Genomic DNA, 27,145 nt, shown 5'->3' with positions numbered 1-27,145 from the left:
TGCCCTCACTTAGGAACCTCAGAGGAGGAGGTTCCAACGTAGTCCCCCAAGAAAGAACACCTCTGGCAACTCGCTTATGACTCCAATTAGTTAAGCAAATCCAAAAAATTCTGCTGCCTTCTTTTTAAGTCCTGAAATCTGACTCAACATGCAGGAGATGAGACAGCATGGCTATAAAGAGCACAGTCACCTACAGTGTTAGCTTGAGCAAGGTTCCTGTCTACAATACGGCACAATACCTACCTACCCTCAGCGATGTCTGAGGATTACACTAGATAGCTAATTTTCCTAGTAGAATGCTCTGCCATGGACGGAACTCAGTGAATAATGATATTAATGATGGAAAATTTAATAGTAGCAGCTGAGTCTTCCCCCCCCAAATAAAGTGTGAATAAGGGCTTCAGTATCACACATCTACTCAGTGACTTTATTTTCTTTACTGGGTATAAATTGGGCCTGCAAAGGGCTAGGCTTTATGCTCTGCCGTGTACCAAAATTTGCTACATGCAGAATTTTTAAATTAAAGTCCTAAAATTGGAAATGGAAAAACCTTAATAAATATGACCAAAATCTGCGAGGCTGGTGTGGCTCAGTAGTTGAGTGTCAGCCCATGAACCAGGAGGTCATGGTTTGATTCTGGTCAGGCAGCTGATCGATACTTCTCTCTCTCCCTTCCTCCCTTTAAAATCAATAAAAACATATTTTAAAAATATTTTTAAAAATTTGCATACATAGTACATGCTTACTAAGTTCTAAAAATAAAAAAAAAGAAAGGAAAAAAATGACCAAAATCCTAATTTTCAGAACCCTCAATTGGTTTATGTTGGTTATAGATTCAAGACTTTTTTTTTAAATACAGACATTCTATGATACAGAAATAATGTGTTAAAGCCTAGTTGTCTATCCATTGCCCAGTCAGGCATGATCACTGGGACCATACAGTGACACCCCTTCCCAATCCAGGCCACCAGCCTTCTTAATTACACTGGAAAACTCTCATAATCTCTTCCCCTTCCCCCGCCTCCTCCTAGTTCTTCAGGCAGCCTCAGCCAGGCCACCAGTTTGGCCTCATAGATAGGCATAATTTTTATACCTGGTCTAGGTCACTGGTCAGGTTCTATACCAGTGATGGCGAACCTTTTGAGCTTGGCGTGTCAGCATTTTGAAAAACCCTAACTTAACTCTGGTGCCGTGTCACGTATAGAAATTTTTTGATCTTTGCAACCATAGTAAAACAAAGACTTATATTTTTGATATTTATTTTATATATTTAAATGCCATTTAACAAAGAAAAATCAACCAAAAAAATGAGTTCGTGTGTCACCTCTGACACGCGTGTCATAGGTTCGCCATCACTGTTCTATACCAAGGCGTGTTTTTTCTTCATTTTTACTACTGATCTAGGATAATTTTAAAAATCAAAGCAGAGCAAGCTATGCTAAATCTGGGCCTAAATGAAGCATCTCAGTACATGACTCTGACCAGAATTTGGAGTCTTGAACAGAATCACACCCCTGCTCACCTTTCAATTCTGTTTTTCTTTCCCTTTTCCTGCTTCCAGTAGGTGGCACTCCCGAGTGAGGCCTCTTTGCTAAGGTGGTAGAGTCAGTTCAAACCCAGCTCTTATCTCTGCAGCAGGGTTGGACAACCGGCCAATGCATGGTAGGGGGTGGCTGCTGTCCCTGCCATCTGAGGTGGGTGAAGGCAGGCGGAGAGAGGAAACAGGGACGTGGGTGAAACTGGATATTTGGAGAAAGAAGCTGGGTTGGTGGTGGAAATGTTTCACTGGGGAATGTGGACTCTTCCTTACCCAAGGTCTAACTAGAAGCTTCAAGTATCTGTGAGCATATTTTTAGAACTTAAAATGACAGGAAGTTTATCTAGAACTCTCCATTCTTCCATTAGTAACGAATCTTTTCTATCTAGGCTTTGCCTCCCTCTGTGAGGGGAATTGAATATGTATGTGAGGCCTTCTCCAACTTCCCAGCAAGGTGGCAGGGTGTGGCTTCAGATTAATATTCTTGCCAGACAGACTCGTGTAGTCACACAGGCAGGTGACTCCTGATGCTTTATTTCAACCATCTCCAGCTGCTTCTTTCTCTAGGAAAATGGTTTCAGAGAATAGTTATCACATATCTGCATCTTCCAGACTGAAGTGTTTCAGCTGGTAAACTCATGGGATGCAATTACCTGGTGAGTTCTGCATTGTTACTGCAGGGAGCCAACCAGCATTAAGAGGGCTGACCCTGCATACGTGGAAGTCAGACTCACAGCCATACTTACAGGGAGCCATCAACTTTAAGAGCCCCTGGCACCATGCAAAATATTGCTTCTGATGGCAGTGAAAAGCCAAAAAAGAGAAACCCACCAAGAGTGTGTTTCATTTGTTCTGCCCCAGACTAAACCAGGGCTTCCCAACGTCCTCACTATTAACATTTGGGGCTGGGTGATTCTTTGTTGTGGGGAGTGGGGGTGGTGGTGTTCTGTGCATAGTACTCCTTGGCTTATTTTTATACTTTTAATCAATACTGTAAAGTTGTGTCAATTTTCTCATAGCACTCAAGCACCTTTCTTTTCCAAGGATTCTTATTTTCAAAAACGACAATAAGTTTGTGCTGGAAAAGTGTCAAGTTTTGACATTGCCCAACCTGAACAAGATAATGGACACCCTTGATTAATGCTGACATTTTGTGAATGGAAGTCTTTACCATGTGGGGGTCACCTTTCTATTAGATTATTGTTGTTTCTGCATTATCTTGATCACTTGCATTTTGGTTCTGCATTCTTCCTTTCCTTTCTCTTCTTTCCTCTTGTACTCACAGGTTTTCTTCTTATTCTCTCTCTAAATAATTCTTTCCATTTCTAAATTTGGAGAAATCAGTTCCAGGCACCCACGAAGCACCTCATCAGGAGAGACCAGATTTTTTTTGTCTCAGTGTCCCAGGCACCACCTGTCTGTAATTCATGGGGAGGGGATTCACTAGGATGCGTTTACACAAATCAACCGGCTTGGGGGTAGGGGGGCTGTAATTTAGTCAAACTCCAGGCTATTGTACAGCAAGTTGTTTTCAAATTCCATCACTGGGAGGGGCCTCAGGGAAAACCATGTCTAAGAAGCTCATTTTGCAGAGAAAGAAACAGGACCTGAAGTAATACTGTAATAACTCACTGAGTGATACTTACCCTGCCATAGGCATGTCATTAAGGAACGGGCATGAAAAGTCAGCCAATGAGGGAGAGCCTGAGCTCATGGCTCCCAGCTCTTTCCCACATAATAGTTTAACAGCCAGAGAAAAGCACCCCCAATATTTCCATCCTGGTGAAGGGAGCTCCATGGCTGTGACACTTCTGGCTTCCTCACTCCCTCACTAACTCCTGGGAAAGTGGGGAGGCTTTTCTAATTGGTACATTCTAGAAAAGTAACTGGGCACTCTCAGCTCTGCCCTTGTTCCTGTGGGGAGCCAGTGAGCACCCTGCTGGGAACAGGCTTCGGGGCTCCACCAGTGGCTCTGTACCTGCCCCATTCAGTGTGGCATGCTGTGGGGCCCCTTTGCCTAAATCTGGAGTTCAGAAGCCAATTTATGACGGATACACAAACAACCTGGCCTCTACCCATAATAAATAATACTCTGAACAAGTGTGTGTGTGCGCGTGAGTTCGGAGGCCGCCCGAGGCTGCTTCTTGGCACTGGTCACTCATGGAACATTTGGTTGCCAGGAGCTAAAGTTGGCAGTGGAACTACTGTTTCAGTGGTTTCTCCCTCCTGTGAATTACTTTTCTTTTAAAAATAAGTTTTTAAACATAAGCCCTAAATTTTATGCCAAACCACAGAGTTCAATTTAGCATTTTGGAGTAGTTATTTTAATTTATTTTTACCGTGTGTTCTCTAGCATGCAATCAGGAGCATGGCACCAACAACGGTGCATTGCCCCTCAGACAGATGTGACTAAAAAGAATTAAAATGCTTCCTTAAATTGTATTTTTCTAGACCCAGTGACGATTTTTCTGTACAGTAATCATTTACTTCAAGATAATAGCATCCCTCAAAATATATTTTAAAACATCTCTTGGTATTTTTACAAGCCTGTTTATAAGCCAATATGAGAAAAACGGTGTCATTATTCCACTGTCTCACTTTTTTTGTAGATAAATTATAATATCTTCATTGATTACCTTTTTCTCAAATCAAATATAACTTCATATTTTTTTAAAGAAGGATTTTTTAAGCAATCTTTTTGCTTTTTTATAAAAAGATAGGCAGTCTCTCTGAAAAGTAATTATCAAGAGATTCACATAATGTTTTGAGGCAACCTCAACTGTTTATGTAGGTTCAGAGACATTTATGTTAAAGTACAAGTCCCAGGACCTTGTCCAGTGGTTCTCAACCTTCCTAATGCCACGACCCTTTAATACAGTTCCTCATGTTGTGGTGACCCCCACCCATAAAATTATTTTCGTTGCTACTTCATAACTGTGATTTTGCTACTGTTATGAATCGTAATGTAAATATCTGATATGCAGGATGTATCTTCATTGTTCGAGACCCACAGGTTGAGAACCGCTGTAGATGAACTTCATGAACTTCCCAGACTCTTTTCTAATCATAGTGCCAGAAGCACCTTCATTTGTGATAAGTGTTTGGTTCTGGCTACTTCATCCGAAGAAAGGTAGAGAAGCAAACCACAGAGGAGGTCACTTGGAAGTTATGTGAATTATCTGGAATAAGTTAAGAAGAAGCCTAGGATATTTAAGTCAATGCTATGGGACAATTTTGACCCTTAGTACATTGTTCTAAGTCATCAAGAATGAGATGGGGAGGGGGCATATGTAATACTTTCAACAATAAAGATAAAAAAAATAAAAGAGAATGAGGTGGGGGATAGGAGCTGGTGGTAAGTAAATTAAAGATCATTGAGCCTCCTCTATGGCAGGCCCTGTGTACCGTTGTGCAGCTTGTGCACTGCACAACATCATAGTGGCCACTGTCACCCAGAGCTGCATGGAGAACAACTGTAGCAGCAGTCCTGAATTGTCTGGACAACAACCTCTAAATAAACTTAAATTGAAAGAGATGTGTGACGGCAACAGAAACTCTAAAAGTAGCAGTGCCTGTTTGGAGAACTTTATTTGCTAAAAGAGTCAGGAAACTGAACGTGTAGGAACACAACACAAAAGACCTGACTGGGTGATTTCCTTGCTTAGTGGTTCAGATCCTGGGATTGGGGGTCACACAAACTTGATTTTGATTTCTGATTCTGCCACTTAGCTGTGTGAACTGGGGTGAATTACCCACATTCTCATCAGTGAAAATGGAAAACCGGTAGGGAATATCCAACAGGATTGCTGTGAGGGTCAAATGAGATGTCTGCAAAACCGTTAAGAGCTGTGCCTGGCATATCACAACTGCTTAATAAATGCAACCTGGTTTTATTATCACAGATTGAGAATCCACTAACTTGCTGGTGCAGGGTCCCTCAGCTCAGAATCCTGAGGGACAGATATATAAACAACTGGTCTCTACCCCATTACCAGGCTGCTGGTGGTTCCTCTAAAATTCCATTTTTCACAATGAAAGTGCATTAAAATTATCTCCTTTGAGGAGATAGGGCCAGAAAATTATAAAGCTTGAGGTAATGCAGACTCAAACACAGAATACAATGGCTCTTCAATGTAACAACACACCAAACATTCAGCCCTCCCGGTGGTTAATAAGGCAGGCAGGAGAATGAAGCCTTACTGTACAACACAGATGGTTGCCTCAGCTTTCTGATATTAAAATATCATAATGGTTCACTCAGAGAACTACAAAGAAGAGGTCACCAGGATTGGGATATGGGGAGTTGAGCGAAGAGACATAAAACGTGTCTTGCCCAGGCAACCAAAAGATTAGTTTGAGCCATGAAATAATGTTTATCCAGCATGCCACTGACCAACTTTAGCTGCCTTTGATCTAGTTCTCCACTGGAAATATTTTTCTTTTTTAAAAATTTTTCATTCTTTCTGCCTAGACTCTAGGCGAAGGGTAAGAAACAAGTAATGAAGTTGGTGATGAATTCAGAAAGAATTTGGAAATTTAAATATGCCCAAAGGACCCCAAGTCCTCCATCCTGATCCCAGGCCCCACTCTATGGGATGACCTATCCATCATTTGCACATGAGTGTAGCATTTTGCTGGGCCCCAGTGAGCCTCCTTCCAATCCAAGATCATTTAGTATTAAATACACTAGAGCAGTCTGATTAAATTCAAATCATGATTGTATTATTAAAAATCTTTAATATATACTTTATTAAACCCAATATATCCAAAATATTATCATTTTAATATAATGAATATGAAAATTATTAACAAAAACATATTAATGATATGTAATTTATGATGACATATTCATTATATGATTTTACTTTTCTTGGACTTAATCTCTGAAGTCCAGTCTATTTTCCACCTACAGCATAAAGTGGCCAGTGCCCACCATATTGGACAGTGTAGTTATAGATGAATGAATGAAGACTTAGAGGTTAACGTCACTTCTTGCCTGACATCATGCAGCCAGTGCTTCTCTGACAAAATTCAGGCTGAAATGTAGGCATTTGCTGATCATGATTGTACTTTAGTTTTAGGCTCCTTCTGAAATATTTCTTATCTCAAAGATGTGTTTTTGTTTTTCAGTTTCCTAAATGTGTTTTGAGATATATTGGGCATGGGAAACTGTTGTAGATAGGACCTAAAGTAATTGGGATTTCTCAGTAATCCTGATTCTGGTGGCTGGTATGTCTCCATCCACTTATCTCAAGAGCCAAATGCCCTTTGGGATTGGAGGAGTGAAAGGAATTCTTTTTCAAAGCACACCAGACAGAATCTGTTCAAGAGATAAAAGACCTGCAGAAACACAGCAGCGTGTTCATTGGAGTTCTGAGGCAGGCATGGAGGTCCTTAGCAAGCTTTGTACGAAGTTGTGAAGGACAAGGAGTAGGAGTCTGACCTTGGGGTCTGATACAGGTTCAGCTTTTATGCTGTTTTGGGCAGTTCCCAGAATGGACCCTCCCTTCTACCACCCTCCCACCCACTGGCCAGAATGCATGGCAAGAGCGCTGGTCATCTGGGCTGGAAACAGCAGTGGAACCAGAACCCTGTGTCTGATTTTTACTCTTATGGGCTCGGTGTGATCTTGGAAAAGCCACTGTAACACTCTGTATTTAGTTTTCGACATGCAAAATTGGGATAGCAATACACCCTTCATAGGGAGATTGTGAGGATTAATAAGAAAAAGAACCTTGGTATAGTTCCTGGCAAAAGAGGGGGCATTTAATAAATACCTATTACTACCACCACCATTACCACTACTTCTATTACATCAGTCAACAAATATTATTTTGTGCCTGCTCTGTGTCAGATACTGCAGAAGATTCTGAAATAGAGCAAATTTTCAAAACATGTTTTATCAATATGACTGTGCTATGACCTGCATATAACTAAGTGGATCAAGAGAGTTCCATCTTCAACTTGAACCTTTTATGTGGACTTTAAACAAGACCCCTACAAAGCAGTCTCCGGAAAGTAAATCCTTGGAGGAAGGGATGGATAGGTTTGCCTATTACACAGTCTGTAACTCCTTCTCAGTCCTAACTTCAGGCTCCCATTGCAGTTCATGGGATGGAAATCCTAAGAGCATCCGCCATAAACTCAGTTACATTTGCCCTCCCCAGACAGCTGTCATACACGGTTGAAATTTTTCCTAAGGAACTTGACTAAAAAACTAAGTTTAATTAGTCTGAGAGAAGATTTACTTCCTCTTAGGTATTAGTTATTTATTGCTGAGTAAAAAATTACCCCAAAACTTAGTGTCTTAGTGTCTTAAAACAACAAAAAATCCAGTTATTCTCTCAGGGATTAAAGTGTGATTTAGCTGGGTCCTCTCCCAAGACTTCAGTCATCTCAAGGCTCAGCTGGGAAGGATCCACTTCCTCATAGTTGTTGGCAGGATTTAGTTCCTCTTGAGTTGAGGGGTAGAGGCCTCTCTCAGGTCTTTTGCCAGTTGGGCCTCTCCACAGGGCAGCTCCTAACATGACAGCTAAACCTCATCAGAGTGAACCAGAGACAGAAAGAGAGAGGGCATAGAAGATGGAACTCATCGTCTTTTGTAGGCCGTCTTAATCCATCCAAGCTGCTTTAACAAATATCATAGACTTGGTGCTTGTGAACAACAAACATTTATTTCCTCAGAGTTCTGGAGATCAAGGTGCCGGCAGACCCGGTGTCTGGTGAGGGCCCACTTCCTCACTGATAATTATCTTCCCACTGTGTCCTCACATGGTGGAAGGGACGAGAGATATCTCTCAGCCCTCTTTATTAGGGAACTCATCCCAATAACCTAATAACCTCCCAAAGGCCCCACTTCTGAACATCATATTGGGCATTAGAATCCAACCTATGAACTTGAGGGGGCACAAACATTCAATCCATAGTGTCACGGAAGTGACATCCATTACGTTTTTCATATTCTATTCATCAGGAGCAATTAATGGGCCTGGTCCTCAGGCGGAGGAGATGACATGAGGGCATGAGTACAGAGGAGGGATCACCGGGAGTCCTCTAAGAAGCTGCTGCCCACTGGGACCCTCAACATTTTCTCTCTTTTTTAAAAAATATATTTTATTGATTTTTTTACAGAGTGGAAGGGAGAGGGATAGAGAGTTAGAAACATCAATGAGAGAGAAGCATCGATCAGCTGCCTCCTGCACACCCCCTCCTGGGGATGTGCCTGCAACCAAGCTACATGCCCTTGACCAGAATTGTACCTGGGACTCTTCAGTCCCCAGGCCGACGCTCTATCCAGTGAGCCAAACTGGCCAGGGCAACATTTTCTCTTGTTAAGCAGGATGGGGTGTTTGTTTCATGCCAGCAGAAGGAAGACAGAGTCGTTGCATGTAGAATGCAGAAGAGATGGAGGATGGCAGGAGTTCTGTCCTTCACCCACGTAGGCTGAAGGAACTGGTTTCTTGAAAGCCTCTGTAGATGCTGAGCACAGACTCCTAGGAGCCCTAGTGTTAAGGTGTAGCAAGAAATTGGAAAGTGAACCACTCTTTGGACCTCTCCAGAAAGCCTACCAAGCACCAGGAACCAGGAAGTCTTGGAAGGGAGTAGCATGAGAGAAGACTTTTCTGCTCTCAAGAAAGGTGTCTTCTCAGTAGTAGAGTTGATGCTTCCTTAGTGAAGATGAGAACAGTAAACATCAATTCTCAGGAGCCAAACGAGGAGAGGAAAAGTGAGGTCAGAAGCAATGGTGACTAGCTGAAAATATCTGACACATAGCACATAACAGAGGCTACAGAGAAACATGGGGAGACTTGGAGATGAGATCTGAGAAATCTACACATGAACACATGTCACCATTGCAATTTGGGGTGCCCATGTAATGTGATATCAATATATTCTCAAGCTGGCCAAGGTACCTGAGAGTTGTTTTCACAAACTAGAGGAGGATAGCGGGGAGGTCCTTGCAGCAAAAGCAGATAAGCTAAAAAAATACTGACTTCAGATTTGTTTTCAGGCCTAGACCCTTTGCTGACTCCTAGTGCAGTAATTTGTTTCCTCCTTGTTGGCACTGATGCTGGTGAAGTCAGCAACATAAAGATGCATTTAAAATAAAGCAAAACAAAATTCAAAAGGAAATACCACAGAAGTTACATGTATCCTAAGATCTTTAAAATTTAGTCTGAAACTATCTTATTGACCACATCACTCATACATCTTTTTTTTTCTTCTCAGCCATATTTTGGATCCAGTTACTGTCTCCAAGTGGAGACCAATTGACCACACTGCTAAGTGGACCCAGAATCTTCCTTCACGTCCAGAATCTAGAGAAGCATCATGGGTAGTTGAAGAATCATGTGCTTTTGGTGTCAGACAAATCTCTTTTCAAATCCTCACTCTGCTGCTTATTACCCAAGTGACTCTGGACAAATCCTCCATGCCTCTCAGACTCATTTTCCTACTCAGTAGAATGACTGAGAGACATTGTAGTTTAGTTAATGGTCAAGAGCTTGGGTCTGGGGTTAGACTCATGTTGCAGTTCTGGTTCCCTTACATAGCTGTGTGACCTCTCAAGCTTCAGTTTTCTCTTCTGTTAAATGGGTATAATTGTCCTACTGCATGGGACTGTGGTTTGACTCAATGGATTTCATATATAAAGCACTAGACACAGCCCAGGCACATGGCAGGTAGGTGTTAGCTCTTATTAACACCAATAATACATCTTATACATAAGAAGTGCTCACAAAATTTCACTCTCCTGTTCACTTTCTACCCCAGTGTGACCAACATCTGGTGGTTCCAGGTCAAACAGAGGATCACCTGTCCCACTCCTAATTTAATAACTGGATGCTTTTCCTTCTATCTCACCCATCAACTAAAATCTGGCCCAATGCTACTGCCCAGAACAGTGGTCGGTAAACTGCGGCTCGCGAGCCACACGCGGCTCTTTGGCCCCTTGAGCGTGGCTCTTCCTAAGCCTAAGGAATACCCTAATTAAGTTAATAACAATGTACCTACCTATATAGTTTAAGTTTAAAAAATTTGGCTCTCAAAAGAAATTTCAATCGTTGTACTGTTGATATTTGGCTCTGTTGACTAATGAGTTTGCCAACCACTGCCCCAGAAGGTCAGCTTCTCTTACAAAGGTCTTTTAGGCAGCAACTTTGTATTTTTGTTGAAAATATTTTTGGTCTAGAACCTTGAAATGCTATTCTCCCTATTCCGCCAAGGTGATTGGAGGCAAAGGATCTTAGAATTACACACCTGGAAGGAATGAACATCTGTAATGATCTATATGGTTGAGTAAACCAAAGCCCTGGGAATGAGAGGTGTGTCTGGAACTGGTGTGACCAGTTGCTGCCACAAGTTATACCCAGATTTAGTTAGCAACTCCTTTCTGGCTGGGAAATATGAGGGAATTGAGTCATGCTACTGTTATTAAAACAAATCCTAAAACAAACAAAAAAACTTGTTATGGAGTCTAAGGAGAAATAGCTCAAATCATTTACTTATTATAAAATAACTGGTCTCACATACAAAGACTTACTTTTATGATTCCAAAATTTGGCAATACCTAGTTATACATCTCCTTCATGATCAACATCAATGGAAGGTTTATTATTTTAAATCAAGTTTTGTTTTGTTTGAAAATATTGTCTAGCATACCCAGAATATTTACACCAGTAAACTGTGTTTTCTGTCCCTGATAGAGAGGGTTTGTGCTAGAGCATGTTTGGAAGCCAGCATCAACACTGATGGGCAAGGCCAGAACAAATGGGAAACAGGTCAACCTGCTCACAAGTGGTTCTTAGGGCCTCTCTAGCCTTGAGAGAAATATTTTAGGTAATGCTCTCAGCTGGCCCATGACCTTGGTCTCACATGGGTGTTGTGTGACCTACAAGGCAGGCACCACCATTCCCAGAGCTTGGGTTTCTCACATCCTTTCTGGCACTGAATCAATGCTGTTGACACTTCTCTCTTGAAGAATGGGTACACCATAGTGGCCTGTGTGGATCTCAGCTGCTTGGCAAAATGAAGACAAATGACAGAATGTTTCTTACATGCAGGTTTAGATCTTTTGTCTTCTGCACTCTCTCTGGGGCTCCAAAAGGTGACCTGTCATGGACTTTGCAAAATTCTGGTATCAAAGTTAGTGATTTATTTTGCCAAATCAGAAATAATATAGGCTTATGAGAAAATATTAAACAGCATGAAAAATAGTTTTAAAAAATATTTCACATTCTACTTCCTAGTGATAACTACTGTTAACATTTTTAATATTTGTATGGACTTTTGAAAATGCACACACAGTTTAACAAGAGGGAAATTTTACTATATATTTTTTTGTTATCTTTTTTCTCTTATACTATGAGAATCTTTATATAATATTTTCACTACTTTTAATGGCTACCTAGAATTCCTTTTTTAAAAAAATTGATATCCTTTTTAGCTCGTTCCTAGATTTTTTTTGTTTTAATAAATAATTTTATGATTGATGTATATCCTTTCAGACACATTCCTGTAATTTTTTGTGGTTCAAAGGGCAACACAGTTAAACTGTTTATACATCACCAAATTACCCTATGCAGTGGTTATAGAAATTTCTGGGGTCACAATTACGGGATTCTTTTTTAATACATTATAATAGAAAAAAAAAAAGAGCAGGGGATATCTACAAATAGTGAAATGAAGATTCTTCTCCAGTTCCTTAATTTTTTATTTGAGTCTTCCTGAAACCGCACCTCCAAATTAGAAATCTGGCCTGACTTAATGGAATGAAGACAAAAAAATAAAAAGAGCAATGAATACAAAACTCCTCACCATAGATGGAAATAAACACACTGATTTAAAATATTTTATTTTATTATTATTTTTTAATATATTTTATTGATTTTTTACAGAGAGGAAGGGAGAGAGATAGAGAGTTAGAAACATTGATGAGAGAGAAACATCGATCAGCTGCCTCCTGCACACCCCCCACTGGGGATATGCCCTCAACCAAGGTACATGCCCTTGACCGGAATCGAACCCGGGACCCTTCAGTCCGCAGGCCGACGCTCTATCCACTGAGCCAAATCGGTTTTGGCTGATTTAAAAAATTTTAGACACAAGAATGTAAACTCTAGAAATCAGGCTCATAATTATTAAATTCTCCCAAATAAATTGAAATATCTAATGCAGAGTCTATGGTACTGCATGCTATTTAGTTTATTTTTATCAATTTTCAACAGTTGAGGGAAAATCAGCATGTAAAAAACAGCAAAATAAGCAAGTGAACAAGAAGGGAGGAAGAGGATTTCATATAAAAATGATTTCCTTGTTTTCTTTTGAAGTTAGATACTGTGAAGGCAGGAACTTCATCATAGTACTAGCACTCATATGTTTACTCATTATTCTAAATGTCATATCTTGGAGGTCCTGGATAATGCAATAATTCAGTCAGCTTTATACAATATGAATTTCTAATGGACCACAAAAATTTGGCCTTGGGGTCAATACCAGAAATTCCTTTGCGAATTTTAATAATGATCAGAAAATGAAGAATCCAGACAATCAATACACAAGGAGAATAATAAGCAAAAGAAATGTCTTTCCTTAAAAGTAGTTAGGTTTGCCCTAGCCGGCTTGGCTCAGTGGATAAGGCGTCAGCCTGTGGACTGAAGAGTCCCAGGTTCAGTTCCGGCCAAGGGCACATGCCTGAGTTGTAGGCTCGATCCCCAGTGTGGGGCATGCAGGAGGCCCCCAATCAATGATTCTCTCTCATCATTGATGTTTCTATCTCTCTCCTTCTCCCTTCCTCTCTGAAATCAATCAATAAATATATATTTTTTAAAAAGCCGTTGGGTTCAAAAGAGGTCTATTTCTATTGTTTGCTATGTGCACAGGAAGTTTTTGATAATAGTAATAAAAATGATGCCTGAGAATTGTCTATAATTTTAATTTCACAAATTATATTCACACGGATTGAAGAAGAACACAAAAGGCCATTATCCCTGGGGGCTTTTTAAATTTGGATGTGCAGGAGAATGCTGTTTATGTGATAAAGGACTCAGGACTTCCTTTTAGGGACAAAGCTGCAGATCTTTGTGGGAACTTTTGGAACCTAAGTAGAGGCAGAGATAGAGGCAGTATCTCTGGTCTTCTAGAAGTGTCATGAAGAGATTGCAGAGGTATGTTCTGCTGAGGAAAGGTTCTTCAAATTGGGTGGCAATACCCCATTGCAAGGCAGCTCATCATTCCTTGACAGCAGACACTTCTTGAACTTAATCATGTTCTCTGAATACTAACACCTATATGGTAAACACCTGACATATCAGGTCAAGTCTACAAAGGTGACAGTCTGTTCTCTCAATGACAGACATGTATATATAGAGAGATTCCAAAGTACATTATGTCCTTATCAGAAGAGGGTAAGTGCAGGCCTGAAACAACCCTTTCTTTTTGTATTTCTACCTCTTCTTTCTTTGGTGTAGCTGAGCCCATCATACTAATCAGAGTCACTTCTATTCTTAAAATCAGTCACATGGAGCCAGGCACCATTAACCCTTGTTACTTCCTGCCCTCACAGATTCCCTATTATCGCTTTGCTTCAAATAGCAAACATCCACTTCCCCTTCCATGTCTTCTGATTTCTAAAAGCAAATTCCAGAGAACCTTAACAAGTTCAGAAAGATCTCCCCATGCCACTTCCACAAACATTTATTAAATTCTCACTATTTTTCAGGCACTCAGGACAGCTCTTTTCTCAAGAAAATCTAGTTTGGGAGATAAGCACATATGCAAATCATTTTATTATAATTTCCAGTAGAATTGGGTTGACATATCAGGTTTTTATCATATGGGTGCCAGCATCCCCAATGATTGTTTCAGTTTCTCCTGATTGGAAATACTATGCTCTATGTCTCTGTATGGCCAGCTGAAGAGTTTAAACTTCTTCTTGTAGGTAATAGGGAGGTAAATGACAGGTCAGATTTAGTCATGAATCTCTCTCGTGCGGTGTAATGGATGTATTTGAAGAGGACAACACTGGGTGCAGGAGATGTTGCAATAATTTAACACTGGGTGTACTTGAAGTCTGTTGCGCTAATTCTCATGGGAGGTGATATGGTCTTAAGCCAGGACTGCCAAGAGCAGGAGCAGAATTGAAATTGATTTAGGAAGTGAATCAAAGAACACAAAAGCTGGTTGGCAGTGTGGCAGCAGGACATGGGTGGAATGAAGAGTGAAAGGTGAAGTTTACCTGCAGCTGGTGGCACAACAAGGGAAGACGATGCCTCCACTGGAGACAGAACATACGGGGGAAGTATAAATCAGGGGAAGTTTTGACATGCTGAGTGTGACATGCTAATTGATACTGGAAGGAAAATATCACAGGCAGTTTGTACAGTTCAGGGTGTGAGATGTGGCAAAGAAATATGGAATTACCCATTTTTTATGTGTGACTCCTAAATCTATAATATTAGGTGAGCTCAGCCTGGGAAGGAATAGAATGAAGATAGGGCCAAGGACCAAACTTCTTTGGGGAACATCAGCACTTGAAGGGGTGGGGAGAAAGAGGAACCCACAGAGGAAACTAAGAAGAACTGGAGTTCAGGAAGTGTGAGGAGCCTGGGGGGACTCAGGAAAGGATTTCAAGAAGCAGAGAGGGGTCAACAGTGTCAAACAATCTAGATATTCAGTAATGTGAATCATTATTATGAAGTTCCCTGATGGCCTTAGGAAAAAGGGTGGCCTTCTGGGGACCTGAGACAGTGAGTGGGAAGGAGTGGCTCACAGAGTGATCAAGAATTATCAAGAGGGAGACAGGAAGGGCAGAACTCTCTTTTTATAAAATTTGACTGATACTGAGGATACTGTAAGGAGAGGTTAGTGAAGTCTGTATAACTTATTGTTATTTTTTTTGAGAATCAGGTGAGATCTATTTGAATATTTGATAAGCCATGGGGAAATTGTGGGAAGTTGGAAAGAGGAAAACAGGGCAAAATAGAAAATATGGAAGAGAAGGTCAAATTGGAGGTTTGGTGATCAGGGTCCAGGAGGTTGCGTGACCTTGAACAGGAGGAGGCATGCCTCATTTTCTGGTACTGGAAGTAGGACAGGCCTGGTGTGGAGGTGGGTGAGTTTGTAGACAGAGGACCAGAAGCCGAGGGAGCTCACACCCAGAAGCCTGTTTGCCCCCGCCCCCCGCCCCCCCCCCCCCCCAAACAGGAGGCCACGGCCTGGGTGAGAGTGGAGGAAACCACAGGCTTAGTTCCACTACCCCATGGAAATGAATTTTAACTCCAGGAAACTTGAGGAGAATGGAGAAGATGCGGCGTAGTCTAGAAGAGAACGAGGAAACAGAGCTAAACAAGGATGAAGTGACGGAGTGAACCATCAGTGAGTGCAGGAAGACACAGTTTGGCATCTGTGGTCAGCCGACTGCCCAGAGGGAACATGTGGTGGCATTTGAGGAGAGAGGAGCACGAAAATTCAGAGCTCTTACAAATGTCTGTGTGTAAAGAAGAACAGGGGGACAAAAACAGGATGAAGAGCGGCTCTGCTACTAAGGAGCTTGCTTATAATATTTTAGGGTGAGAGTACAGATAATTAGGAAGAAAGTGTTGGTTTCTGTTATGTTTTGTTCTATTTGTGCTAGTCAGGCAGAGCTAAATTCATTTTCCTAAGATGTTGGAATTAGAGGGTGGAGCAGGATCTAAACTTTATGTTGTCTACCCTCTTCTTAAAGACCCACAGGAAAGGACATTCCAAGCCCTCCTTTGTCATGCATTACAGTGTCTCCCAATCCACAAGGAATTTTCTTCTGAATGCCAGACTTCAAAAGAACAATGTTGAAAAATTATATTATAGAGTTCAAAAAGAAAAAGAGAAAGAGAAGGATTCATTTCTTTTTTTGACTGCCTCAGACTTCTCCCTGCACTTCCAATTGGACATGCTATTCTCCGCTGCCCGAAGGCACGTCAGAAAACCATTAAGCAGTTTTGATGTGTTCAGTTCTATGTCTGCTGTGTTTTTCCCCAGATCCAGCTCCATTTTAGAGGCCAGTATGGTTAGACTTCTTTTCCTGTACGCATGTCTTTGCACACAAACTCTTGTAAATATGTGGTGGAATATGTACATATCCACATGCTAGTCAACTTTGTTTTTATGAAATTCTTTGAAAACTTGAAGGACTAGTGTTAAAATCCAGTTTTCATAAACAAAGTCAGTGTTGCTATTGAGTCAAAATATATGAGTCAATTCTAGTGAACACATTGCTGTAGTAATTGTTGAATTTTGTGCTTTCTGTAGTGGTTATTCCCTATGTAAGTCTAAGAAGACTCTGAATTTCATTTATCTTCACAGCACTTCCAACTCCTCTCCATAATATCATTCCAACCAAGTCAAGAGGGTATCTTTCAGACTTAGGGAAGTAATACTGAGATTTAAAGTAGAGGCTTTAAGGCCCAGCGGTTCTCAACCTGTGGGTCGCGACCCCTTTGGCGGTCGAACGACCCTTTCACAGGGGTCGCCTAAGACCATCCTGCATATCAGATATTTACATTACGATTCATAAGAGTAGCAACATTACAGTTATGAAGTAGCAACGAAAGTAATTTTATAGTTGGGTCACAACATGAGAAACCGTATTTAAAGGGCCAGAAGGTTGAGAACCACTGAGCACCAACTCTGAGTGTGAAACACTAGATACTCAAAAATGAATCATGCCACTTACCCTCCAGGAGCTTACATTTATAACAAGCTTCCTGATTTCTCAGTAGTTTTTAAATTTTTCAGTATCTCTCCAGAAGGGAAAATAATTTGTAGTGGTCTGCTTGGTGGCCAATGTAATTTTGTTTTATCTGTTTGTCTTCATACCTTCCACAGGTCTCTATGAGAGCAGAGAAAGTTCTTATGGGATTTTGAGATTTTAATTTTTTTAAATGTAGACTAGCAAGACTATACATCTGATTATTAAAGTTTGAATTTGGGACCAAAATATTAATTTTGAGGACAGCACTACCATGACTCATTATTAGATTAAGCCAAATTTAATTACATCAGTCATCTCGACATAAAGAAGGAAAATTCATTTTCTTTAAAATGTGGCAATTTCTAGGAAACTAGCCCCATAATCCTAAATTAAAAGCAGGTTTCCACAAGCTGGATTCATGCCTCCTTTAGCCTTTGGTATTGTATTTTTTTCTGTTTAGTTCGTTAAATAATGGTAACAAAAGAAGACAGGATAGATGGTGTTAAATAAAGAGAAATTTAAGAGCATAATTATGACATTAGGCTGGGCCAGAAGGTGAGGTTTGTAAGTAATAAGATATCTGCTTTTTAAACAAAGTGCTATGTTTCCATTTTGCATGACCCTTCTTGGATAATCTTTGTATTTTATCCCAATTCCATAGGCAAGAGAACATGAACTCTGAGGAGACTGTTAGGTGAGACATTTATAGTTTCTAAAATATCTTGTGTAAAGTTGCTTAACTTCTTGTTTTAAATGAAGGTGTTAAAATTTCAGTGAAATAGAATATTACTATAGTGACTCAGGTGTGGGAGGTACAAAATGCTTGGAAGTTCATTTTCCAAGAGCCCAGTGCATGAATAATCCACCTGATTATTCAGTGAACACCCTGAATGGAAAACAAAATCACAGAAGAAACCTTAAAGCAAATGAGCCCTGAGAGCTTTTTATTTTATTTGAAAAACATAAGTAATGGACCTCCTTTGGCAATGCTGGAAGGGCTGCTTCCAATGATGAGTGAAGTGATTACTTCTGGAGAGCCATTTTATGGCCCAAACTTCAACATAAAAAGGGACCACTTTCCAGAATTTGGATGGAGAGAGAAAGAGAGAGAGAGAGAGAGAGAGAGAGAGAGAGAGAGAGAGAGAGATGGTGGGGAGAATTGATCCTATTTAAAATTTTCTAGTTGAGTGGTATTTTCTAGTCCATCTCTAAAAGTCATCTCTCCTGACTCTTCACTAAACTGAAAAACTCGGGCTAAGAGATTTTGATTGATTTCATGCTGGTTTATTCTGTATTCTAAATCATTCAATGACACCTTGATGTCTTAGCTCTCTTGGATCAGTTAAGTGCCCTTCATCACAAGGCTTCAGTCTGTAACAGTAACTCAAAATCAGCTTCCTGTTAGGGGCCAATATTTATTTATTTATAATACCACTAGAGGCCCGGTGCACAAAAATTTGTGCACTCGGGGGGGGGGGGGAAGAGGGGGTCCCTCAGCCCGGCCTGTGCCCTCTCGCAGTCTGGGACCCCTCGGGAGATAACGACCTGCTGGCTTAGGCCTGCTCCTGGGTGGCAGAGGGCAAGCCCAGTCCCTAGGTGCAGCCCCTGGTCGGGCTCAGAGCAGGGCTGATTGGGGAGTTGGGGCACCGCCCCCTGTCATGCACAGAGCAGGGCGGATTGGGAAGTTGCGATGCCACCCTCAGTCACGCTCAGGGTAGGGCCGATTGGGGGGTTGGGGCACCGCCCCCTGTCACACTCAAGGCAGGTTCAATGGGGAGGTTGCGGCGCCACCCCCTGTGATGCACAGAGCAGGGCCAATCAGGGGGTTGGGGCACTGCCCCCTGTCACTCACAGAGCAGGGCCCATCAGGGGGTTGGGGCACTGCCCCCTGTCACTCACAGAGCAGGGCCAATCAGGGGGTTGGGGCACTGCCCCCCCCCCCCATCACGCACAGAGCAGGGTCAATCAGGGGGTTGGGGAGCTCCCCCTCTCATGCACAGAGCAGGGCCCATCAGGGGGTTGGGGAGCTCCCCCCTGTCACGCACAGAGTAGGGCGAGTAGGGCCGATAGGGGAGTTAGGGCACCGCCCTCTATCACCCACAGAGCAGGGCCAATCAGGGGGTTGGGGCGCCACCACTGTCACACTCAGGGCAGGGCCGATGGGGAGGTTATGGCTCTACCCCGTCACACACAGAGCAGGGCCCGTGGGGGGGGGGGGGGGCACCACCCCCTGTCACACACAGAGCAGGGCTGATCAGGGGGTTGGGACGCCACACCCTGTCACACACAGAGCCGCAGGGCGATCAGGGGGTTTGGGCGCTGCCCCCTGTCACGCTGATCCGGTGCCAGGAGGCATATTACCCTTTTACTATATAGGATAGAGGCCTGGGGGCTGGCTGGTTTGCCCTGAAGGGTGTCCTGGATCAGGGTGGGGGTCCCCACTGGGGTGCCTGGCCAGCCTGGATGAGGGGATGATGGCTGTTTGCAGCTGGTCACACACCCTTCAGGGTGGGGGTCCCCACTGGGGTGCCTGGCCAGTCTGGGTGAGGGGCTGAGGGCTGCTTTCAGGCTAGGGGTTTTGACTGAAGCTCCCAACCGCTCCTTTTTTTTCTTTTTCTTTTTTTCTTCTGGGCCAGCTTTAGCTCTGGCTCTAGCTCTGAGGCTTCCGCTGCTGGTTTGTTTGCCGTTCTGTAATCGAAACAATGTATAACTTCAGCTCTGAGATCCCAGCCGGCTATATTTGTTAGAATGTTTCAAACTGCCAGCTCAGAGGCAAGTGAGGCGGGGAACGTTGGAGTCTGCAGTCACGGGAGCAAGCCTCACGTTCGCTTCCAGCTGCCTGGCTGCCGGCCGCCATCTTGGCTGACAGTTAATTTGCATAAGGATACACTGATTAGCCAATCGGAAGGGTAGCGGTCGTACGCCAATTACCATTTTTCTCTTTTATTAGTGTAGATTAACTTCATTAGGTGCCAAAATTGGATTAAAGTCTTTACACAAATAGCATTTAATCTTTAAACATTAACCCCATGAAATATATACTTTATTATCCTCATGTTTCGAGATGAGGAAATGGGCTTAGAAAGGTTAAATCCTTTGTCAACGTTTACAAAGCAAGTAGTAGGAGGCGTTATGATTAAAATATGGGCAAACTAATTCTAAAATCCCATGGCCTTAGCCACATGAATTTCTGCTTCTGAGGTATCCAGAATGTTTAATTTTAATTGCTGTCATTTATCATTCAGGAGAGGCCAGTGAGGTAGCTCAGAAAAAGTCACAGAAGGATGAGGCGGTGAAGCTGCCATGAGGCAATTCTGAAATGCAAACCTTTTCCCCCTTATTCATGGTCTCACTTTCCTCAAAATGGAAAATTTCAGGAATAAACAATTCATAAGTTTTAAATTGTGCATCATCTGAGTATCATGATGAAACCTTACACCATACCACTCGGTCTCACCAGGGATGTGAGTCAGCTCTTTGTCCAGCATCTCCACACTGTCTATGCTCCCATAGTAGCTGTCCAGGCACCACAGTGCTAGTGTTCAAGTTACCCTTATTTTACTTAATGGCCCCAAAGCACAAGAGTAGTGATGTTGGCAATTTGAATATTCCAAAGAGAAGCTGAAAAGTGCTTCCTTTAAGTGAAAAGGTAAAAGTTCTCAACTTTATAAGAGAGAAAAATTATATGCTGAAGTTGCTAAGATCTACGGTAAGAACAAATCTTCTATCTGCGAAATGGTCTAACATAAACTTTATCACGGGTATGTATACATGGGGAAAAACAGTATATATAGGATTCCAGTACTATCCTCAGTGTCAGGTACCCACTGGGGGTCTGGAACATATACCCCTGGAGGAAAAGGAGAGTTACTACATTTATTGGTTTGTCTCCTTGAACTATATTTTGCTGGACTGAACTTTAGGGTCTTGTATACAGTCTTGGTCTGACTATTGTGAAGCAAAGCTGATATCGCAAGTGATTATAAATCAGAGAAGTATGCCTTTGCTTACATCTTCTTCTCTGCTCTTTTCAGAGAAAATCAAACCAGTTTTCACCATTTCCCCTGTTGCCTTCGCAGGGAGATGTTCCTCTACTGATGAATTTGTGGGTGATTCCACCTGAAAGGAATGCCCCTTGGCCTAATACCCTCATGGCCAAACCCACCCATCTTGCAAGGTCCCTTGCAGATGTTACCTCTTCCACAAAGAATAGTCTGGTTTACAACTCTTTCCCTTTTAACCATTTAATACCTCAACCAGGTACACTATGTTCTATCATTTCCAGACTTCCATAACATCTTTCGTCTAACTTCCTTGAGGCTTTTCTCCATGTGGTCTTAGAGTTATCTGTACATGGTTTTCTTTCCTGTTCTTAGATGGTAATTTTCTTGAAGACAGAAACTATGTCTCAGTCACCATGGAACCCCATACAGTACCTTGTCAATTTCCCCTCACTCTCATAGCAAGTACAGCCAGTATCTGATGGGAGAAAGAATAAATGTACACGATGAAGGAAGAGTCATTCTCACTCTGATCTCACTCTCCCTGTCTTGGTGGCCATCTCCTCCTTGCCCTGTTCTCCAGATCACTATGATGCCTAATTAGATAAATTGGCTTCCTTGGGTTGCACATGTGTTATGATTCCCTGGGAACAGAGACATGTATCCTTAATGAGACCTCCCTCATCCAGCACCGCAAGGAACTCCTGCTCAGTAGTGGAAAGCATATTTTTGCTTAATTAGCTTTAATCTTTAGAAATAAAATATTATCTGAGTTTCCAAATATTTCATTAACACCAAATGCCAGCCTTGATCTTATCAGAATGATAGAAATATTTTATTTGGAGGACAATTTTTTTTCTCAATTTAGAGCAAAAACTCTAATTTCACTTCTTTTCTATGAAGAAATTTTTAATTTTTTTATTGTGAAAAATCTTTTTCCTACAAAAAGTAAATTGGTTTTGATTTCTGGTCCCAAATGCCAAATATCCTTGCCCGCCCCCATCAATAAATTTCTTGCTGAAGCAGAAAATATTTAATTCAATTGAACTGGCTTGGTCTCACCATCAGGGTATTAGAGCCAAATAGAATACTGCGCCTTGGGTGAACCTACAAACTTGAGTTGACTTGGAGTCGTTCTCCCACTGTACTGGCAGGAGATTTGCCTCTCTTTGCCATGTGCTTCCAACTGGCATATGGCTAAGGAGTTTATGAGTGGCTGCTTACTATACATATAAAGAAATAAAAAAGGGCTAATGGGAGAGAGGAGGGAGAGAGATCTTTCTGCACTTCAGGTGAAAACCATCATCCTAGCCACTGTGGCCATGCAGCATTTTCCAAAGGGTTGAGGTTTTGAACTCAGTATGTTGATGGATTTTAAAACCATCAACAATATCTTTCCAGTCTGCATAACCCCAACTGCTGTATCAGTTTTTAATCTCCTCCTACATTTTCTGAGCAATTGTATAGTGCAGTAAGGACAGCTGTCTGGCTTATTCCATTCTAGGGGCAGTTTTTCAGCCATGTAAATGTTCACTTAGTCATTTATTTAATCAGTAAATATTTACTGAGATCATAGACTGTGCCAAGTGTCCCAGGTGCTAGGGACAAGAGGAACTCGCTGTCATCAGGGTGATTTTATAGAAGGGGAGAAGACATAAACAAATAAACAATAAGTGACTATAAATCAACAAGGTAAATACTATTAAATTCTTCATAAGCTGCTGCCAGAAATGGATTTTAGAAGGATAAATACTAAAGCAGTAGGATGAGGCTCTTTGGAATGGTCAGGTGAGGGGGATGGTGGCTTGGTTGAAGATGGAAACAGAGACAAAGGGAAAAAGATTATTTTTAAAAATTCCCTGAGGACACCTTCATATGGAATCTAGAGATGTCAATTGATTAGAAAACATTTTCATGATGGATCTTCATCTCCAACACAATATTGCATCTGTCAACTGTTTTTCAAGGTTAGTAGACTAAATCACTGACACACAAAAATTTTTATTTTAATACTTTTGAGATATAATTTGCCACCCACCAATTCTATGTGGTCATGTAGATCACCTTGGAAAGCAAAATGCTTGAAAGACAGGGGCAGGAGAATTAGCTCTGAGTGAAAAAAGCCAATCTCAAATGGTGTGATTTTATTAATATAATTTTCTTAAAATGACATAATTATAGAAATAGGGAACAGATCAGTAGTTGCCAAGGGTGAGGCAACCAGATGAAAGGGCATGACTGTAAATGGGCAGGGAGTTTCTTTGACCTGATATAAAGGTTCTATATCCTGATAGTAGTGGTTATATAAATCTGTAGATATATATGTGATAAAATCTGATGTATGCACACAATCTGTGCATATAAAAAAGGTGAAATTAAAACAAAGTTTTGATCATTGATAATGAACTATGGTTATATAAGATGTATCACTGGGAGAAGCTAAGTGAAAGGTACATGAGGATTCTGACCTAATTTTGCAAATTTAGGCGAGTCTAAAATTATTTCAGAAAAAAATTTAGAATATAAAACTTAAAATTAATAAATAATGCATCCAATGTCTACAAAGTGCAGTTTTATATAATCTTTAATAATTGTTAAGTTTTAATACAGATTAAAGGTTTGTTATTTTAAAATAGTTTAAGAATTAGATTTTCTGACATTATAAGAATTCCTGGATATGCTTGTCAGTGGCTGGAAAATAAGAGCCAACTGTAAATTAAATGCTGTATCCAAATGGCTTCAAAAGCAAAATATAACATTCTGTCTTTTTGAACAACAAATAACAGCATATTTAATCTACAATAATCAAATTCATGGAGACAAAAAAGCGATTAGTGGTCAAAAGGCTGGGAGCAGGGAAAATGGGGGGTTATTTCTTAATGAATACAGAGTTTCTGTTTGGGGTGATGAAAAGTTTTAGAAATAGTGGTGATGGTTACACAACATTTGAATGTAACAAATACCACTGAATTATACACTTAAAAATGGTTAAAATGACAATTGTTATTTTGTATATATTTTATATAATACAAAAAATTCACTCCAGTTCATTAAAAAAAGGAAATTTACTTTGAACTATAGGTGCATTTTAATACATTTTATATGGAATGGAGTAAAGTCTAAAAATTAAGATAACAACCTACACTGGTAAGAAAATGACCTTGAATAAAAATGATATTTAAATATCTGGAAATGGATGGTATCTCCTAGGGAGAGAAGGCAGGGAGAGGAAAGAGAGGCAGATTGAGTCCTTAGTAGATCCATGTTTAGAATTTGATGAAGAGAAGCTGGTTTAGGAGGATGGAAAGGAGTGCTCAGTGAGACAGACCAAGACATCCCGGAAGCTCAGAGCAGGTGGCTTTGGTTCGAAGGCCTGGAATGAGGCAGAGAGGTGGTAAGCCATAGGAGAGGGAGCAAAAACATCCTGGGTGATGGTGCTCAGAGCAGTCTCCTACTCCCTATGCCACTGTGGTGGGGCAAGCACAGATGCCAGTGGATTGTAGAGCACACATAATCCAGGCAGGGAGATCATCTGCTGTGGGCAAACTTTTATAAGTGAAGAGAGAAATATGGGGTGAAGGGGGTTTGTTCTAAGCTGAGAGATATGTGTGTTTATATCTTAGTGGGGATTATCCAGTAGAGGAAGGGATAAAGATAATGATAAACTATAGCACTTAGTTCTAATGCTTGAGGGCTCTCATGGTCACCTCCGTCACCTGGCATCTCCTTCTGGGAACTGCACATTAGCAACATCCTGGGCTTCAGTTCCTGTTGAAACTTGCAACCCCTTATTCCCTTCCAGTCCCAGGGCCTCCAATTCCTCCAGGAGAGTCAACATTCTTTTCTCCTCAAAGCCACAGCCTCCATCCTCTTCCAAGCTCTGCCTACACTCTTGGGACATGGAGTGAAATTCCTGTTCCTTCTGGAGCAAATAGCGTACAGATGGCAATGGAAAACACAGTTCATCAGTTTGTTCTCTCCCATTAATATTTTAAAAACTGCCATGCCACTTTTGTGTAACTTACCTCATTGTTTAATATGTTATTAACATTTTCCTATGTCACTTAATTTCTTTTATTAAATATTCATTCATGGTTACATAGTATTTCATGTTTTGGAATGCTATAATTTGTTTTACTCAACATATTGTTGGATATTTGTGTCAGATAAATTAAAATTTTCCACTATGATAAATGATATTACAATGTTCATTAATCTGAACATGCCCTTAGGACAATTTCCTAGGAGTAGAGTTTTGGGGTTAAAGGATAAAAACATTTTAAATACTCAAGTAAACGCTGTGAACAGAATATAAATTGCATGATGGTTAATTGACTTGGCTACTTCTGCTCTGTCCATCCTGCTATTAGAATGATTTTGCCTTCCCTCAGTCTCCAGCCTGGACTCTGTGATTAGGAAGAAGAAAATAGTATTTGCAAAGTTAAATGCCTGTGGCTTTGAGTCTCTAGCCAGACTTGAACTTGGTTAAGACTATGGCCATTTTCCCCCCAAAGAAAAAGAAAGTAAGATTATGAGACTTCTTCATAAAATCAATTTTTCTTGCTAAACAGTGGGATGAGGTAAGTGGATACAAAACAGAAACATATGGATAATATTTTCCTGGAAATACTCAGGGGCATATAAAATGAAAGGAAATGTATTTGGAAAAAGTGTCTCGAGGTCCTATGTGTTGGCGGTAAAAATGAGTTGAGATAGTCTTGGAAAATTTCTGGAGATGTACAGCGTTCATCAACACATTACGAATGATAAACAAAGAAACACCTTCAGGTCTGCAATTACAAGTAAGGGAATGATGATAGTAGGCTGACATGTCTACAGAATCTCCCCTGTGGCTTATGCTGGACCATGAAAGACCTGTCTAACTAGGCAGGTTAGCAAAGACCCACTCACTGTAGGAGAGCTGGGACAGACCTCATAGGAAGGGGAGGGGAGACCTGAGCATGGAGGAGAGAAAACAATGGTGCAGAGCACTGTATTCCTTTAGATGCCAAGCATTTTCCCTTCTCCAATCTGTAATTGGCCAGCATGGGGAGATCTGGTAGAAATTCTGTATCTTGTGAACAAGCTTTATAAAATCTATCTATAAGAAAAACAGGTTGAATTTATTTGTTCCATTTTCTCATTAGTTTTTTTTTTGCCCTTGTCCCACACCCGGAAATATCATGTACTTGAAAATGATGTGTGCACTTCTCCAATTATTTCCATTGTAAGAGTGGCACTTATGATTTTGGTTGAAAGAAAAAAATAGAAAATGCAAATCTTCAAATTAACTCAGAGTTGTAATTCCACAAAATTAGATTAATCTCTGGGGACCAGTTAGCAATTTCCTGATGAGGTTGAATACTTGGTATCCAATCATCAGTCGAGTTCCTTTCAGAGTTTTTCTCTTAACCAACTGACTGTCTTCTCTGTAATTCTAAAAATTCAGGCTAGATTTAGAAAGGTTTCAGAAGAAAATTTTCAGTTGGGTGTCATTTTATGCTTCCCTTAGTTCTAAAACTGAACAATTCTTTTCATTTGATTTAATTCAACATTTTAAATGTACCAATCACTAGCTCTGGTGTTGTCCATACACATATAGTAAAAACGGAACAAAAAAGTTTATTCAAGCAAAAACTGATGGCAATGGGTTCTGCCTTCTGTAAATAATGTAATTAAAATCTGGGGAAGATGGTTCCTGGAATTAGTAAAATACCTTCACGAGGTTTGATGGGCCCCCTTGAGTAAGAAAGGTGAGCTCCCACCCTTGCCCTAGCTCATTCACTGTGGGTCTGAACTGCTCTCACAGAAATACTCAGTAAGACTCGAGAGTGGATGTACACAAGAAGAGTCTCAAGCACCAAAAGCTATAGCCATCAT

The sequence above is a fragment of the Myotis yumanensis genome, unplaced genomic scaffold (assembly GCF_028538775.1).
Source record: "Myotis yumanensis isolate MYYU_CA2020_CCGP unplaced genomic scaffold, mMyoYum1.0.hap1 SCAF_1, whole genome shotgun sequence".
Lineage (NCBI taxonomy): Eukaryota > Metazoa > Chordata > Mammalia > Chiroptera > Vespertilionidae > Myotis > Myotis yumanensis.
The sequence above is the reverse complement of the archived record's forward strand: the minus strand, read 5'-3'. Positions refer to the sequence as shown.